The sequence below is a fragment of the Mustelus asterias genome, chromosome 13 (genome assembly GCF_964213995.1).
Source record: "Mustelus asterias chromosome 13, sMusAst1.hap1.1, whole genome shotgun sequence".
Classification (NCBI taxonomy): Eukaryota; Metazoa; Chordata; class Chondrichthyes; order Carcharhiniformes; family Triakidae; genus Mustelus; species Mustelus asterias.
In genome coordinates this window covers 62,320,262-62,337,254 of record NC_135813.1, presented here as the reverse complement: position 1 = coordinate 62,337,254, position 16,993 = coordinate 62,320,262, and the positions used below count along the sequence as shown (strand labels likewise).

Here is a 16,993-nt window from a genome sequence, read left to right as displayed (position 1 = left end):
CTTACCGATACATTGCTGCATTGAGGAGTCTTGCTCCTGACTTGGTATTTTAGGCATTGCTATTTTACATTTAAACTCTTCTGGTTAACAGCTGGCCAATCTTGATATTGTTCTGAGTGCTGTTCCTCTTACAATGGCTTCCTCTCAGAATCATAGATATCCTACAGTGCAGAAGGAGGCCATTCGGCCCATTGAGTCTGCACTGACCACAATCACACCCAGGCCCTATGCCCGTAACCCCACATATTTACCCTGCTAATCCTTCTAAGCTACGTATCCCGGGACACTAAGGGGCAATTTAGCATGGCCAAAGCACCTAACCCACACATCTGGGTGGCACAGTGGCACAGCGGTTAGCATTGCTGCCTCACAGCATCAAGGACCCAGGTTTGATTCCAGCCTCGGTCACTGTCTGTGTGAAGTTTGCGCATTCTTCCCGTGTCTGCGTAGGTTTCCTCCGGGTGCTCCAGTCTCTTCCCACAGTCCAAAGGTGTGCGGGTTAGGCTGATTGGCCAGGCTAAATTGACCCTAGTGTCAGGGGGATTAGCAGGGTAATATTCGAGAAGAAATATGTTTACAGAGAATATTCCACTAGGTGGCAGGGTTAGCAGTAGTAGTAGCAGGGTTACGGGAATTGGGCCTGGGTGGGATTGTGGTCGGTATAGACTTGATGGGCTGAATGGCCTCCTTCTGTATTGTAGGGATTCTATGATTCTATTCTATGATCTTTGGACTGTGGGAGGAAACCGGAGCACCTGGAGGAAACCCATGCAGACACGGAGAGAACGTACAAACTCCACACAGACAGTGACCCAAGCCGGGAATCGAACTCAGGTTCCTGGCGCTGTGAGGCAGCAATGCTAACCACTGTGCCATCGTACCGCCTCAGCTGGGATGCCATGGTCGCACTCCCATTCCCCTCACTTCTGCCTTTATTTGCTGGGCCTCTTGTCTCAGTTTCAGAGATGGGAAAGTATTAGGCGAGTGAAGGGATGTGGTTGGTCGAGCGTCCCAAATTTATTCTGCTCCAGGACTGGAATGCCATATTTTCACATTGCCCTGGCTGCTGGAACATCTTGTTGCCATAGTAATAATACAAGGGGAGCTACAAGAGTGCTTGATGATTATTTTTTTTAAACATGATACCGGCCTCGCTGGCTAAACCAGCATTTTTATTGCCAATCCCTAATTGCTCTTGGGAAGGAGGTGTTGGTGAACTTCTCTGCACCACTGCAGTACATGTGGTGTAGGTACACTCACGGTGCTGTTAGAGTTCCAGGATTCTGAGCCAGCGTCAGTGAACGAACAGCAAAACAGTTCCAAGTCAGGACGGTGAGTGACTTGGAGGAGAACTTGCAGGTGGTGGTGTTCCCATGCATCTGCTGCCCTTATCCTTCTAGATGGAAGCAGTTGTAGAGTTGCAAGGTGCTGTCAAAGAAACCTTGGTGAGTCGCTTCAGTGCATCTTTTGCCATTGTTCATCGAGGGATTGGATGGGGTGCCAATCAAGGTGGTGGATGGGGTGCCAATCAAGCGGGCTGCTTTGTCCTGGGCAGTGTTGGGTGTTGTTGGAGTTACATTCATCAACGTAAGTGGATAGTATTCCATCACATTCGTGACTTGTGCCTTGTAGATAGTGAACAGGCTTTGGGGAGTCAGGAGGTGAGTTACTCACCGCAGGATTCACAGCCTCTGACCTGTTTTTGTAACCACAGTATTTATATGGTTAGTCCAATTCAGTGTCTGGTCAATGATAGTCCCCAGGGTGTTGACAGTGGGGGATTCAGCAATGGTGATGCCATTGAATGTCAAGGGGTGATGGTTGGATACAATACTTTTCAGTGTATGCTAATACATGTGACAATAATAAATAAATCAAATCAAAATCAAATCAAGTCATTGCCTGGCAATTGTGTGGTGCAAATGTTACTTGTCACTTATCATTCAAAGCCTGAATGTTGTCCAGGTCTTGCTGCATTATAGACATGGACTGCTGTCAGCGATATTCAATGTGTCAATGTCACCCCCCACCTATTTCAGATAAGTTATCAGTCTCACTTGTAGCCTGAAGGTAACAAAGCAGAATGGAGTAAGAGGCAGGAAGAGCCAGGATTGGGAGAGGAAACAGTGAAACTGTCACCAAATCGGTCTGAGGGGAAGGTGGAGTTTGAGTTGGGTTTGTACTAGTCAGGGAAGAAATCTTAGGTGGTACAAAGCAGCTGAAGGAGGAACCTCAGGCATGTAGAGTTAGAACTGTCTTAGAGTGATTGAAGGAGACAGAGGGAGTATGGGTGTTCGAGAGAAATTAAGAGAATCCATGTATATGAGGTATAGCGTGCAACATGAGGAGAATATCTGGGTCTGTACTCGTTGGAGTTTAGAAGGATGAGGAGGGATCTTATTGAAACTTACAGGATACTGCGAGGCCTGGATAGGGTGGACGTGGAGAGGATGTTTCCACTCGTAGGAAAAACTAGAACCAGAGGGCACAATCTCAGGCTGAAGGGACGATCCTTTAAAACAGAGATGAGGAGGAATTTCTTCAGCCAGAGAGTGGTGAATCTGTGGAATTCTTTGCCGCAGAAGGATGTGGAGACCAGGTCATTGAGTGTCTTTAAGACAGAGATAGATAGGTTCTTGATTAATAAAGGGGGTCAGTGGTTATGGGGAAAAGGCAGGAGAATGGGGATGAGAAAAAAATCAGCCATGATTGAATGGCGGAGCAGACTCGATGGGTTGAGTGGCCTAATTCTGCTCCTATGTCTTATAGTCTAATGTGAAAGATAGGGAAGTGCGTGCATGTGAAAAAAGCAGAACGTGAAAGAAATGGGGAAAAGCATGTTCGTGAGAAGGCCAGTGTGTGTGTGGGCATGCGTGTGTGCGTTCGTGTGCGCGTGCATTCATGTGTGTGTGTGTGTGTGTATGTGTAAGTGTGTGTGTATGTGTGTGTGTGTGTGTGTGTGTGTGTAAGTGTGTGTGTCTGTGTGGTCTCCCGGGTGGGATTCTCTGGTTCCGCTGCAGTGAGTGGAAAATTCCAGCCACGGTGTCTGTGGATAAACCAGTTTAAAGTAAAAGGGGAAAACTGTTGCTGCTTTGCTCTGCTTGGGGAGTTTTCACAGCTATGAATTATGAAGAGGGGGCAGGAAAGTAGGATGTACAATAGCATTGTGGTTATTTACACTCATCCAGCTGCCTAATCTAATAATCCAAAGACATTTGTTTCAATCATACCTTGGCAGCTCGGGAATTTAAATTCAATGAATTAAATCAATCTGGAATAATTATCAGTAATGGCGACTACAAAACTACCTGATAGTGTTAAAAATCTGAGTTGTAAAAAATGTCCTTTAGGGAAAGAAATCTACTGTCCTTGCAGGTTCAGGTTTATAACATGACTCCAGAACCACAACAATGTGATAGACTTGGTTGTGATTGATATGGGTGCAGTGGTTAGCACTGCTGCCTCACAGTGCCAGGGACCCTGACGCTGTGAGACAGCCGTGCTAATCACTGCGTTTGAGTTCGATACTAGCCTCGGGTCACTGTCTGTGTGGAGTTTGCTCATTCTCTCCACGTCTGCATGGATTTCCTCCGGGTGCTCCGGTTTCCTCCCACACACTAAAGATGTGCAGGTTAGGATGATTGGCCATTCTAAATTGCCCCTTAGTGTCCCAAAATGTGCAATTAGAGGGATTAGCCAGGGTGAATGTGCAAGAGTAGGGCGAGGAGAGGGCCTGGGAAAAACACTCTGTCAGAGAGTCAGCGGAGACTCGATGGGCCGAATGGCATCCCTCTGCACTGTAGGAATCCTGTGATTTCTAACTGCCCTCTAAATGGCCTTGCAAGCTACTCAGTTATACTGGAGAAGGTGGCTGTTCATCACCTTCTCAAGGAATTAGGAATGGGCGATAAATGTTGGTCTTGTCAGCTATGTCCACATCCTGTGAAGGAGTAAAATAAAACTCATAAAGGAATAGAGAAGGCCATTCGGCCTATTAAGTCAGTCCAATGTTTTTCTCCATCTGTGCCATGATCCTAGTGTCCAGCTAACTCCACAGTCCCGTTCATTCCTGCATTTTTCAAACTACCATCTACTTTCCTTTTAACAGGTCCTTGTAAACTGCTTCAGCCGTGATTTATTGTGGAGAATGCCACATTCTAGAACCCTCTGTGAATTTCTTCTCTGTCTTTTACTTACATATTGCGAGTATCTTTGTGCCCTTCCCATTTTTTCTTAATAATGTAAGATGACAGTTTGGCCATGTTCTATACACTGACTGTACCTGGGAAAGTCACTCAACAGGACAGCTGAGAAGGAAATAAAACAGGCCCAAGGCTCTCCAAAGTGTACGTTGTTATAAATAGCTGATGAACAGGGGCTATTTTAAAACTGCAATCTCTGTTTGCGCTTCTGATGATTGTTGTAAATGATTTAAACTTGCTTTCAAGCTTTAAGGTTTCATTTAATCTCTCAATGAAATTACAACCTGTAACTCATTCCCAGTGATCCATTCATCTATCTGTAAACTCTCTGACCTTACCCAGTGGAAATAAAAGCTATAAACCAATGCACTTCTCAGACACCAAAAGCCGGAAGTTCCCAAAGTTCACTCTCCAGGTCTGTCCAGTTGACACGTTTCAGGCCTGGCAGCAGCAGAGGTGCTGTCAGTTCAGCTGTGATGATATTCAGTGTTGAAAAGCACGCTGACATTCTGTGTTAAAGCTTCCCAATGAAGAATGGGCTCTTGGCTGAGACATTGAGCAGTACCCACCACCCTCACAATGGTTTAGTGTCACCATGTAGAGGGAGAAAACTGAGGGAGACCTTCTCTCCGAGTCCCTTGATTAGATTCCAGTTTGCAACACACTTCTGGGTGGTCTTTAAAGAAAGAAAGGCTTGCAATCATAGAATCTCTACAGTGCAAAAGGAGGCCATTCGGCCTATCGAGTCTGCACCAACCACAATCCCAGGCCATGTTCCCGTAACCCCACATATTTACCCTGTTAATCACCCTGACACTAAAGGCCAATTTAGCATGGCCAATCAACCTAACCCGCATATCTTTGGACTGTGGGAGAAAACCGGAGCAGTGACCCGAGGCCAGAATTGAACGGGGCTCCTGGCGCTGTCAGGCAGCAGTGCTAACCACTGTGCCACCGTGCGTTTGTGTAGCGCCTTTCACAACCTCAGGACGTCCCGAAGCGCTTTCCAACTAATGAAGTCATCACTTTTGTAATGTAGGAAATGCAGTCAGCAATTTGCACACAGCAAGCTCCCACAAACCGCAATATAATAATGACTAAATAATATATTTCAGTGACGTTAATGATGCAATTAACATTGGATAGTACTTCCTGGCTGTCCCTCACAACTGTGTCATGGAACCTTTCCTGTCTGCCTGAGAAAGAGGATCAGCCGTGTCTAAGCGACGGCATCTCTGACAGTGCAGCACTTCCTCATGCTGTACTTTTAAGAGCATCGTGCTGTATAGGCTGCAACTTACAGACTGCACAAAGAAACTCTTACCTCAGGCACTGTCCAGAAGCACATTATAAATGTACCAATGATTGCATACTGTACCAGCTATGCCTGTACGTGGTCCCTGTGATAAGAGTTTGAAAATTCTGTCACATGACATTAAATAGTTGATAAAATAATAGCTGCTTGGTGAATGTTTGAAAGTTATTGAATCTGTCTGCAGTTACAGGCTTTGGCCATTGAGTGTCACCATGGGGCAGCCTACATTTTTGAGCCAGCAGCCTTATTCACAGAATCACAGATTACTACAGTGCAGAAGAGGCCCTTCGGCCCATCGAGTCTGCACCGACGCATGAAAGGCCCTGGCCTGCCCACCTAATCCCACTTGCCAGCACTTGGCCCATAGCCTTGAATGTTATGGCCAAGTACTCATCCAGGTACTTTTTAAAGGATGTGAGGCATCCCGCCTCCACCACCCTCCCAGGCAGCGCATTCCAACCACTGTGGAATGCCATATTGGGATAGATAAAGTCTTTAAATAAACCTGAAACTTCTTAGAATATTTTTTGAAAGCTGGGAGATCCCTTGCAGTGCTTTGTACCTTAATGCCCACTAGATATGATCCTCTTCATTCCTTCCCCACCATTCACTGCATTCTGAATGATCCTTTTGGACTGACTGCTGGGACTCCGACTAACTTGTCCTTAGCCAATAGCCTCACTATTTGGTTGGCAACTAAATATCTCCCTTCTCCCTACCTCTCTCCCCACCTCTCACTCTCACTACTCAACACTCTCTCTCTGCCCCAACCCCTCTCTCTGCCCCAACCCCTCTCTCTGCCCCAACCCCCTCTCTGCCCCACCCCCTCTCTGCCCCACCCCCTCACTGCCCCACCCCTTCTCTGCCCCACCCCCTCTCTGCCCCATCCCCTCCCTGCCCCATCCCTCTCTATCCCACCCTCCTCTGCCCCACCCCCGCTCTGCCCCAACCCCCCTATCTGCCCCAACTCCTCTCTCTGTCCCAACCTCCCTCTCTGCCCTAATCCCCCTCACTGTCCCACCCCCTCTCTGCCCCACCCTCTCTGTGCCCCAACCCCCCTCTCTGCCCCAACCCCCCTCTCTGCCCCAACCCCCCTTTCTGCCTCAACCTCCCTCTCTGCCCCACCCCCTCTCTGCTCCAACCCTCCTCTCTGCCCCACCCCCCATGCCCACTCCCTCTCTGCCCCCTCCCCCTCTCCCTCTCTGCCCCCCACCCACTCTCTCCCCACCCTCCCACTCTCTCTCCCTCTGCCCCCACCCACTCTCTCTCTCCCTCCCACCAACTCTCTCTCTCTCTCCCCCCCCACCCACTCTCCACGCCCTCCATCCACTCTCTGCACACCACCACTTCTCTCTCCCCCACCTACTCTCTCTCCCCCCACACTCTCTCTCCACCCCCATATCCACTCACTTTCCGCCCCCTAACCCCACTCTCTCCCCGTCACTCCTCTCTTCCCCCACCCCATCTCTCTCCCCACTGACTCTCACTCCCCCCACACTCTCTCTCCACCCCCATATCCACTCACTTTCCGCCCCCAACCCCTCTTTCTCCCCATCACTCCTTCTCTCTTCCCCCACCCCATCTCTCCCCCCACTGACTCTCTCTCCCCCCACACTTTCTCTCCACCCCCCACCCATTCTCTTTCTCTCCCAACCCCTCTCTCTCCCTGCCACCCCCTCTCTCTCCCCCCCCACCCCCTCCACCCATCTCTCTGTGGTGAACCATCGTTGGTTCCCACTGTGGGGTTGTTCTAATGTTGTTGTTGGGCTAGGGTGTTCACACTGTGAGATTGTTCTAATGTTGTTGTTGGGCTAGGGTGTTCACACTGTGGGATTAATACACCTGTGGTTGTTACTGTTGTGGCACATCCCAGTCGGGCTCCGCCTCCTGGGAGAGGTATAAGACCCCCTGCTCGGGCGGGACCTCGTCAGTCTGGGGTGGTGTACTTACGTTCTAGTAGTCCCATTGTTAGGCAATAAAAGCCTTCAGTTACCGAAGCCTTGTGTCTTGAGTTCGATTGACGTGCATCAATTTTATTGCCTAACACTAAGCTCTCGACGGAAAGGAGAGTATGGAACAAATCCTAAAGCCAGAGCGTCTGACGCTGGATCCACGTGCGGTTGGCGCCTCTAACACCTTCGACCACTGGCTGAAGTGTTTTGAGGACTACCTGGCAGCCTCTGCAGCGGTCATCACAGATGACGACAGACTCCGGGTCCTCCATGCGAGGGTAAGCGACACTGTCTACCTCGCGATCCGTGCGGCCACCACTTACCCGAGGGCCCTCGAGCTTTTAAAAAAGCGCTACACGAGACCTCCCAACGAGATCCACGCTCGTTACCTCCTCACTACACGACGTCGGCAGTTGGGCGAAACCATGGAGGATTATGCCAATGAGCTCTTGCAGCTTGCCAGGGCTGCGACTGCAAAGCTGTGTCGGCTGAGCAGTATATGTATGACCTCGCCCGAGATGCGTTTGTGGCAGGGGTAGGGTCTTCGTACATCTGTCTCAAGCTGCTGGAAAAGGGGAATCTCAACCTGACCCAAGCTATGGAGATGGCTGAAATGCTTGAGGCGGCTTCGAAGAGCTTGGTCCTGTATCCGGAGGACCACGTGGAGACAACATGGCAGGAGCAGTCACAAATCCCTCCTCGTCCCACGGGCTCGAAGTGCAGTGTTATGGCGTGCTCCCATGTAGACCCGACGACGGCGGCTGCCCCAGGCGGCCCGCGGTGCTACTTCTGCGGAGGAGCCAAGCATCCACGACAAAAGTGTCCTGCTAAAGCGGTGGTCTGTAATCAATGTGGTAAAAAGGGGCACTACGCGAAGGTCTGCAGATCGAAGCCCAAGAACGGCAGTGCAGCCTGTGACCCTCCAAAACGGGGATCATCACCATCGACGTCGAAGTACCCACGGGGTTCGTCCACGTGCGAGTCCAGGATGACGCCATTGTGGTCGACGGAGTCGGAGGAGGATGACCGCCAGGAGTCGCTACGCTTGGCGCCCTCAACCATGTGCGATTCATGGGGGTGGCCATTTTGGTCGACGACGACCAGGAGCGACCAGCAAGGGTCCTCAGCATCGACCTCAGCTGCCTGCAGTGACGTTCAAGGGCCAACGGTGGCGTCGATCACCCTGAACCAGGCTAAGCACCACAGGCTTGACTGTTCAATGATGGACATAAAGGTAAATGGTCGTGCAATTTATTGTCTGTTTGACAGCGGGAGCACTGAGAGCTTTATTCACCCTGACACTGTAAAGAGGTGTGGACTCCAGGTTCAACCTGCCAATTTCTATGGCATCACGGTCCCGGTCTGTCCCTGTTCAAGGACGTTGTGTGGTAACTCTGAAAGTGCAGGGCACAATTTACGAGCGATTCAGGCTCATTGTGCTGCCGCATCTTTGCGCACCAATTCTCCTCGGACTAAACTTTATGGTCCACATGAAGAGTGTGATCCTACAGTACGGTGGGCCACTCCCTTCGCTGACAGTAGGGGACCAGCTGCAGCCTCCAAATTGTCCAAAGCGCCCCGCATGCAATCTTTCCACATTAAAGATCACCACACCCTCTTTATTCAAGAATCTGGTACCAGGCTGCAAGCCCATCGCTACTAAAAGTAGGCGTTACAGCGCTGAAGATCGGACCTTCATCAGATCTGAGGTTCAGCGGCTCCTCAAAGAAGGAATCATACAGCCCAGTGTTAGTCCGTGGAGAGCACAGGTTGTGGTGGTTAAGAGCGGGAACAAACTCCGGATGGTCATTGATTACAGTCAGACCATTAATCGATATACGCAGCTGGATGCGTATCCTCTCCCGCGCATATCTGATATGGTCAATCAGATTGCGCAGTACCGGGTGTTCTCCACCATAGACCTTAAGTCCGCCTACCACCAACTCCCCATCTGCCCAGAGGACCAACACTACACGGCTTTTGAGGCGGATGGTCGTCTGTATCAGTTTCTTAGGGTTCCATTTGGTGTCACCAATGGGGTCTCGGTCTTCCAGCGTGCTATGGACCGAATGGTGGACCAGAACGGGCTGCGGGCTACCTTCCCGTACCTGGATAATGTCACCATCTGCGGCCGTGATCAGCAGGACCATGACACAAATCTCCAGAACTTTTTATGCACTGCATCTCGCCTGAATTTGACCTATAACAGGGAGAAGTGTGTATTCCGTACGCGCCGGTTAGCCATCCTGGGATACGTAGTTGAAAACGGGGTCATTGGCCCTGATCCCGACCGTATGCACCCCCTTGCTGAACTTCCTTTGCCCGCTAGCGCAAAAGCACTGAGGAGATGCCTAGGCTTCTTCTCCTATTATGCACAGTGGGTCCCCAACTACGCGGACAAAGCCCGTCCGCTTATTAAGTGCACGACTTTTCCACTCACGCCAGAGGCCCAATTGGCCTTCAAGGCATTGAAACACGACGTTGCGAAAGCCACGATGCACGCGGTGGACGAATCCATCCCTTTTCAGGTGGAAAGCGATGCATCTGATTTCGCCCTGGCCGCCACACTAAACCAGGCAGGCAGGCCCGTCGCGTTTTTTTCCCGCACCCTCCAAGGTCCCGAAATTCGGCATTCAGCGGTGGAAAAGGAGGCCCAGGCCATTGTGGAAGCCGTCAGACACTGGCGCCATTACCTGGCGGGGAAGCGGTTCACCCTGATCACGGACCAGCGGTCCGTGGCGTTCATGTTCAATAACACGCAGAGGGGCAAGATCAAGAATGACAAGATCTTGCGGTGGAGAATTGAGCTCTCCACCTATAATTACGATATCATGTATCGTCCAAGGAAACTCAATGAGCCCTCGGATGCCCTCTCGCGCGGAACATGCGCTACTATGCAGGAGGATCGCTTGAACGCCCTCCATAATGACCTGTGCCATCCTGGGGTCACTCGGCTCTACCACTTTATCAAAGCCCGCAACCTGCCTTACTCGGTGGAGGACGTCAGGTCAGTGACAAGGAGCTGTCGGATTTGCGCGGAATGCAAACCGCACTTTTACCGACCTGACCGGGCACATTTGGTCAAGGCCACTCGCCCCTTTGAGAGGCTGAGTGTGGATTTTAAGGGCCCCCTTCCCTCAACAGATCGGAACGTGTACTTTCTTAACATCATAGACGAGTACTCCCGGTTCCCGTTTGTTGTCCCCTGCGCGGACACGTCGACTGCCACGGTGATCAAGGCATTCCGTGATCTCTTTACCCTGTTCGGGTACCCCAGCTATATACATAGCGACAGGGGCTCGTCGTTCATGAGTAATGACTTGAGGCAATTCCTGCTCTCATACGGGATTGCCTCTAGTAGGACCACGACTTACAACCCTAGGGGCAATGGACAGGTGGAAAGAGAGAATGCTACAGTCTGGAAGGCTGTCCTATTGGCGCTGAAGTCCAAAGGCCTTCCAGTCTCCCATTGGCAGGAGGTCCTCCCAAATGCGCTTCACTCCATTCGCTCCCTCCTGTGTACGGCAACCAATGCTACTCCCCACGAGAGGATGTTCTCATTCCCTCGGAAGTCGTCCTCGGGGATATCTTTACCAGCCTGGTTGACGTACCCAGGACCCGTCCTTCTGCGGCGACATGTAAGGGCCCGCAAGTCCGACCCCTTGGTCGAACTGGTCCATCTCCTCCACGCCAACCCTCAGTATGCTTATGTGGCATATCCTGACGGGCGAGAGGACACAGTCTCGATCCGAGACCTGGCGCCCGCAGGGGACGTAGCAACTCCTGTCGCTCCCATACCCCCAGTGACGAATCCCTTATCCCTTATTTCTCCCCCGGACGTGGCGCGGTCAGCACCGGGACCAGTGCATAACAGTTATACTCCACTGTACAGCTTGCCTGAGACCCGGAGATCGGCGCCATCGCAGAATGTACCGGGATCCCCTGCACTACCGCTTCATCAGGGTCAACCGGCCCGTGAGTCCGCGAGAGGACAGCCGGACGCTGTTTTGGAGAGAACGCCACCGCAAGCACCTACTCCGGTGTCACCGCCGGTATTGAGGAGGTCACAACGATGGTGCGGTCCTCCAGACCGTCTGGACTTGTAATCTGTTGACTTTTTTTAGTCTGTTTTCGCACCCCGCCGGCCTTTGTTCTCAAAGGAGGGGTGAATGTGGTGAACCATCGTTGGTTCCCACTGTGGGGTTGTTCTAATGTTGTTGTTGGGCTAGGGTGTTCACACTGTGAGATTGTTCTAATGTTGTTGTTGGGCTAGGGTGTTCACACTGTGGGATTAATACACCTGTGGTTGTTACTGTTGTGGCACATCCCAGTCGGGCTCCGCCTCCTGGGAGAGGTATAAGACCCCCTGCTCGGGCGGGACCTCGTCAGTCTGGGGTGGTGTACTTACGTTCTAGTAGTTCCATTGTTAGGCAATAAAAGCCTTCAGTTACCGAAGCCTTGTGTCTTGAGTTCGATTGACGTGCATCACTCTCTCCCCCCACTCTATCTCTCCCCGCAATCCACTCTCTCCCCACCCACTCTCTCTCCCCCCCACCCACTCTCTCTCCCCCCCACCCACTCTCTCTCCACCCCCACCCACTCTTGTCCTTCTAAAGCTCTTACTCTTTCTATCTTCCCTCTCGCTCTCTTTCCTCGTGTTGCACTCTCAGTTCCCTTCTCTCTCATTCCCCTCTTCGCCCTTTCCTTCTTCTGTCTCACTTTTCTACCACAATAGGGTGGCATGGTGGCACAGTGGTTAGCACTGCTGCCTCACAGCGCCAGAGACCAGGGTTCAATTCTCGGCTTGGGTGACTGTCTGTGTGGAGTTTGCACATTCTCCCCGTGTCTGCGTGGGTTTCCTCCGGGTGCTCCAGTTTCCTCCCACAGTCCAAAGATGTGCGGGTTAGGTGGATTGGCCATGCTAAATTGACCCTTAGTGTCAGGGGGATTAGCTAGGGTAAAATGCATGGGATTATGGGGATAGGGCCTGGGTGGGATTGTGGTCAGTGCAGACTTGATGGGCCAAATGGCCTCCTTCTGCACTGTAGATTCTATAGTTCTGTGAATAACCTTGAAAATACTGCCTGGCTACAACAGCACATTATAATTTACATGAGAATGAAGCAGTTCACTGAATCTGTAATGCAGCCATTCTTTGATCTCTGCAACATGCGAGTGAGTCTGAGTGGCTGTCCATTAACTAATTGCAAATATCAGGTTCAGTTTAATGCCTCAATCTGCTTGGATCTGGTTCGTCCCTCATGTGGGAACCATGATTGGACTTCATTTGAAATGGCTTTTTCGATTAGAATTAAAGTACAGAAAGGTAAAAAAAAAGTCTTGTGATATATTGGGGCCGCTGCTACTAAACCAAACCTGTTCCTGTAATTGTGAATCCACCGATCTCACAGCATTATCTAACTACGTAAAATGATTTCACTTTTTTCTAACTGTCTATAAATACTATCCTTCAAGCAAGTGAATGACGTCTACAGACATATGTGATATGTAATGTGCGTTAAGACACTCTCACTGTACTGAGGATTATATGTGAGAAATCAGGACTGTACCTCCAACTGTTTTCATTATTTCCAAGAATCTTAATCTGTATTAACTCATCCTTGGATTCCACTCAGACACTCTACAGGATCAAGCTGGCAGTTTAGAGTAGATTAGCAAACTTTTAAAAAATTTGTTCATGGGATGTGGACATCGCTGGGTGGGCCAGCATTTATTGCCCATTCCTGAGGGCATTTAAGAATCAACCACATTGCTGTGGCTTTGGAGTCACATGTGGGCCAGACCGGGTAAGTACGGCAGATTACCTTTCCTAAAGGACGTTAGTGAACCAGGTGGGTTTTTACAACATTTGACAATTGTTTCATGGTCAAAATCAGACTTTAAATTTGAGGTTTTTATTGAATTCAAATTTCACCACCTGCCATGGTGGGGATTCGAACTCGAGTCCCCAGAGTATTATCCTGTGTTTACATAGAAATGGATGGAAAATTTTCGGACTGGAAACTGGTTACCAGCGGAGTGCCACAGGGATCAGTGCTTGGTCCTCTGCTATTTGTAATTTTTATAAATGACTTGGGGGAGGGGGCTGAAGGGTGGATCAGTAAATTTGCTGATGACACCAAGATTGGTGGAGTAGTGGATGAGGTGGAGGGCTGTTGTAGGCTGCAAAGAGATATAGATAGGATGCAGAGCTGGGCTGAAAAATGGCAAATGGAGTTTAACCCTGACAAATGCGAGGTGATTCATTTTGGTAGGACAAATTTAAATGTGGATTACAGGGTCAAAGGTAGGGTTCTGAAGAATGTGGAGGAACAGAGAGATCTTGGGGTTCATATCCATAGATCCCTGAAGGTTGCCACTCAAGTGGATAGAGCCGTGAAGAAGGTCTATAGTGTGTTGGCGTTCATTAACAGGGGGTTTGAGTTTAAGAGCCGTGGGGTTATGCTGCAACTGTACAGGACCTTGGTGAGACCACATTTGGAATATTGTGTGCAGTTCTGGTCACCTCACTACAAGAAGGATGTGGGGACACTGGAAAGAGTGCAAAGGAGATTTACCAGGATGCTGCCTGGTTTGGAGGGTAGGTCTTATGAGGAAAGTTGAGGGAACTTGGGCTTTTCTCTTTGGAGCAGAGGAGGTTGAGAGGAGACTTGATAGAGATTTATAAGATGATGAGGGGGATAGATAGAGTGAACGTTCAAAGACTATTTCCTCGGGTGAATGGAGCGGTAACTAGGGGGCATAACTATAAGGTTCATGGTGGGAGATATAGGAAGGATGTCCGAGGTAGGTTCTTTACGCAGAGAGTGGTTGGGGTGTGGAATGGACTGCCTGCAGGGATAGTGGAGTCAGAAACTTTAGAAACATTTAAGAAGCTATTGGATAGGCACATGGAGTACTTCGGGATGATAGGGAGGAAATAGCTTGATCTGGGTTTCAGACAAAGCTCGGCACAACATCGTGGGCCGAAGGGCCTGTTCTGTGCTGTACTGTTCTATGTTCTAGAAACATAGAAACTAGAAGCAAGAGTAGGCCATTCCCCCCTTCTAGCCTGCTCCACCATTCATCTTGATCATGGATGATCATCAAATTCAATATCCTGATCTCCCTTCCTCCCATATCCCTTGATTCCTTTAGCCCCTAGAGCTATTTCTAATTTCTTCATGAAATCAGACAACATTTTGGCCTCAACTACTTTCTGTGGAAGTGAATTCCACACGTTCACCACTCTCTGGGTGAAGAAATTTTTCCTCACCTCAGTTCTAAAAGGTTTACCCCTTATCCTCAAATTATGACCCCCAGTTCTGGACTCCTCCACCATTGGGAACATTCATCTAACCCTGATAGAATTTTGTAAGTTTCTATGAGATCCCCTCTCACTCTTCCAAACTCCAGTGAATATAGTCCTAATGCTCCTCATATGACAGACCTGCCATCCCAGGAATCAGCCTGCTAAACCTTCGCTGTACTCCCTCTATAGCAAGGACATACTTCCTCAGATAAGGACGCCAAAACTGCACACAACATTCCAGGTGTAGCCTCACCAACGCCCTTTACAATTGCAGCAAAATATCTCTATCCCTATACTCAAATCCTCTCGCTATGAAGGCCAACATACCATTTGCCTTCTTTACTGCCTGCTGTACCTGCATACTTACTTTCAGCAACTGATGCACGAGGACACCAAGGTCTCACTGAGTATCCATCTCTCTCAACTTACACCCATTCAAGTGATAATCTGTCTTCCAATTATTTTTACCAAAGTGGATAACCTCACATTTATCCACATTATACTGCATCTGCCGTGCAGATGCCCACACAAACAGCCTGTCCAAATCACACTGAAGCATCTCTGTATCCTCCTCACAGCTCACCCTCCCACCCAACTTTGTATTATCTTCAAATTTGGAGATAATACATTCAGTTCCCTCTTCCAAATTATTAATATATAATGTGAACAGTTGGGGTCCTAGCACAGATCCCTGCAGAACCCCACTAGTCACCTCCTGCCAATCAGAAAAAGACCGATTTATGCCAACTCTTTGCTTCCTACCTGCCAACCAGCTTTCTATCCATCTTAAGACATTACCTGCAATCCCATGTGCTTTAACCTTACATAGTAGTCTGTTATGTGAGACCTTGTCAAAAGCCTTCTGAAAGTCTAAATAAACCACATCCACTGATTCTCCTCGGTCAACTCTACTCATTACAGCCTCAACAAATTCCAATAGATTCGTCAAGCATGGTTTCCCTTTTGTAAATCCATGCTGACTTTGTCTGATTATAGCACTGCCTTCCAAATGCTGAGTTATGAAATCCTTGATAATGGACTCTAGCAACTGACATTAGGCTCACTGGTCTATAGATTGGATTAGTAGTCCAGTGACAATGCCACTACCTCTCCTTAACCCTGGGTGTGAGGCTCATGTGGAGCAGGCTCTTGCTATAAAGAGAGAGTGAAACATGAGGCCCTTCAGAAGGTGCTGGTGAGCTGGCTCAAGAAGGCAGCTCACCAGCACCTTCTGAAGGGCCTCAAGTTGCAGCCCCTGAGGTGTAGGTACACCCACAGTGCTGTTAGGGAGGGAAATCCAGGATTTTGACCCAGCAACACTGAAGGAACAGTGATATATTTCCAAGTTAGGGTTGTGAGAGGCTTTGATGGGCATTGCCAGGTGGTGGTGTTCCCAGGTATCTGCTGCTCTTGTCCTTCTAGATGGTAGTGGTCGTGAGTTTGGAAGGTGCTGCCTAAGGAATCTTGGTGAGTTCCTACAGTGCATCTTGTAGATGGTAAACACAGCTGCCACTGTTCGTCTGTGGTGGAGGGATTTCTGCTTCTATTTATGATCATAAGATCTTAAGATATAGGAGCAGAATTTAGGCCATTCGGCCCATCGAGTCTACTCCACCATTCAATCATAGCTGATAAGTTTCTCAATCCCATTTTCCCGCCTTTCTCCGTAACCTCTGATTCCCCTACCAACCAAGAACCTATCTATCTCGGTCTTAAATACACTCAATGACCAGGCCTCCACAACCTTCTGTGACAATGAATTCCATAGATTCACCACCCTCTGGCTGAAGAAATTTCTTCAAAACAAGGCGCCCAATGTGGGGATCAAACCCATGACCCTGAGATTGAGAGTCTCATGCCCTACTGACTGAGCTAGCCGGGCACATTTTCATCTTGGTTTTAAAGGGTCTTCCCTTTATTCTGAGGCTGTGCCCTCGGATTCTAGTCTCTCCTACTAATGGAAACATCTTCCCATGTCCACGCTATCCAGGCTTTTCAGTATTCTGTAAGTTTCAATGAGATCCTCCCTCATCCTTCAAAACCCCATTGAGTACAGATCTAGAGTCCTCAAACGCTCCTCACACATCAAGCTTTTCATTCCTGGGATCATTCTCGTAAACCTCCTCTGGACCCTCTCCAGGACCAGACACATCCTTCCTTAGATACTCGGGTCACTGTCTGTGTGGAGTTTGCACATTCTCCTCGTGTCTGC

General features: G+C 49.4%; 1 non-coding gene across 1 annotated transcript; it reads right to left on the bottom strand.

Moving 5' to 3' along the window:
- Window positions 1-16,590: 16,590 nt before the first annotated feature.
- trnae-cuc (transfer RNA glutamic acid (anticodon CUC)) lies at window positions 16,591-16,663 on the bottom strand. Its single transcript has one exon. It is a non-coding gene; the product is annotated as a tRNA-Glu (tRNA).
- Between the last annotated feature and the right edge of the window lie 330 nt (window positions 16,664-16,993).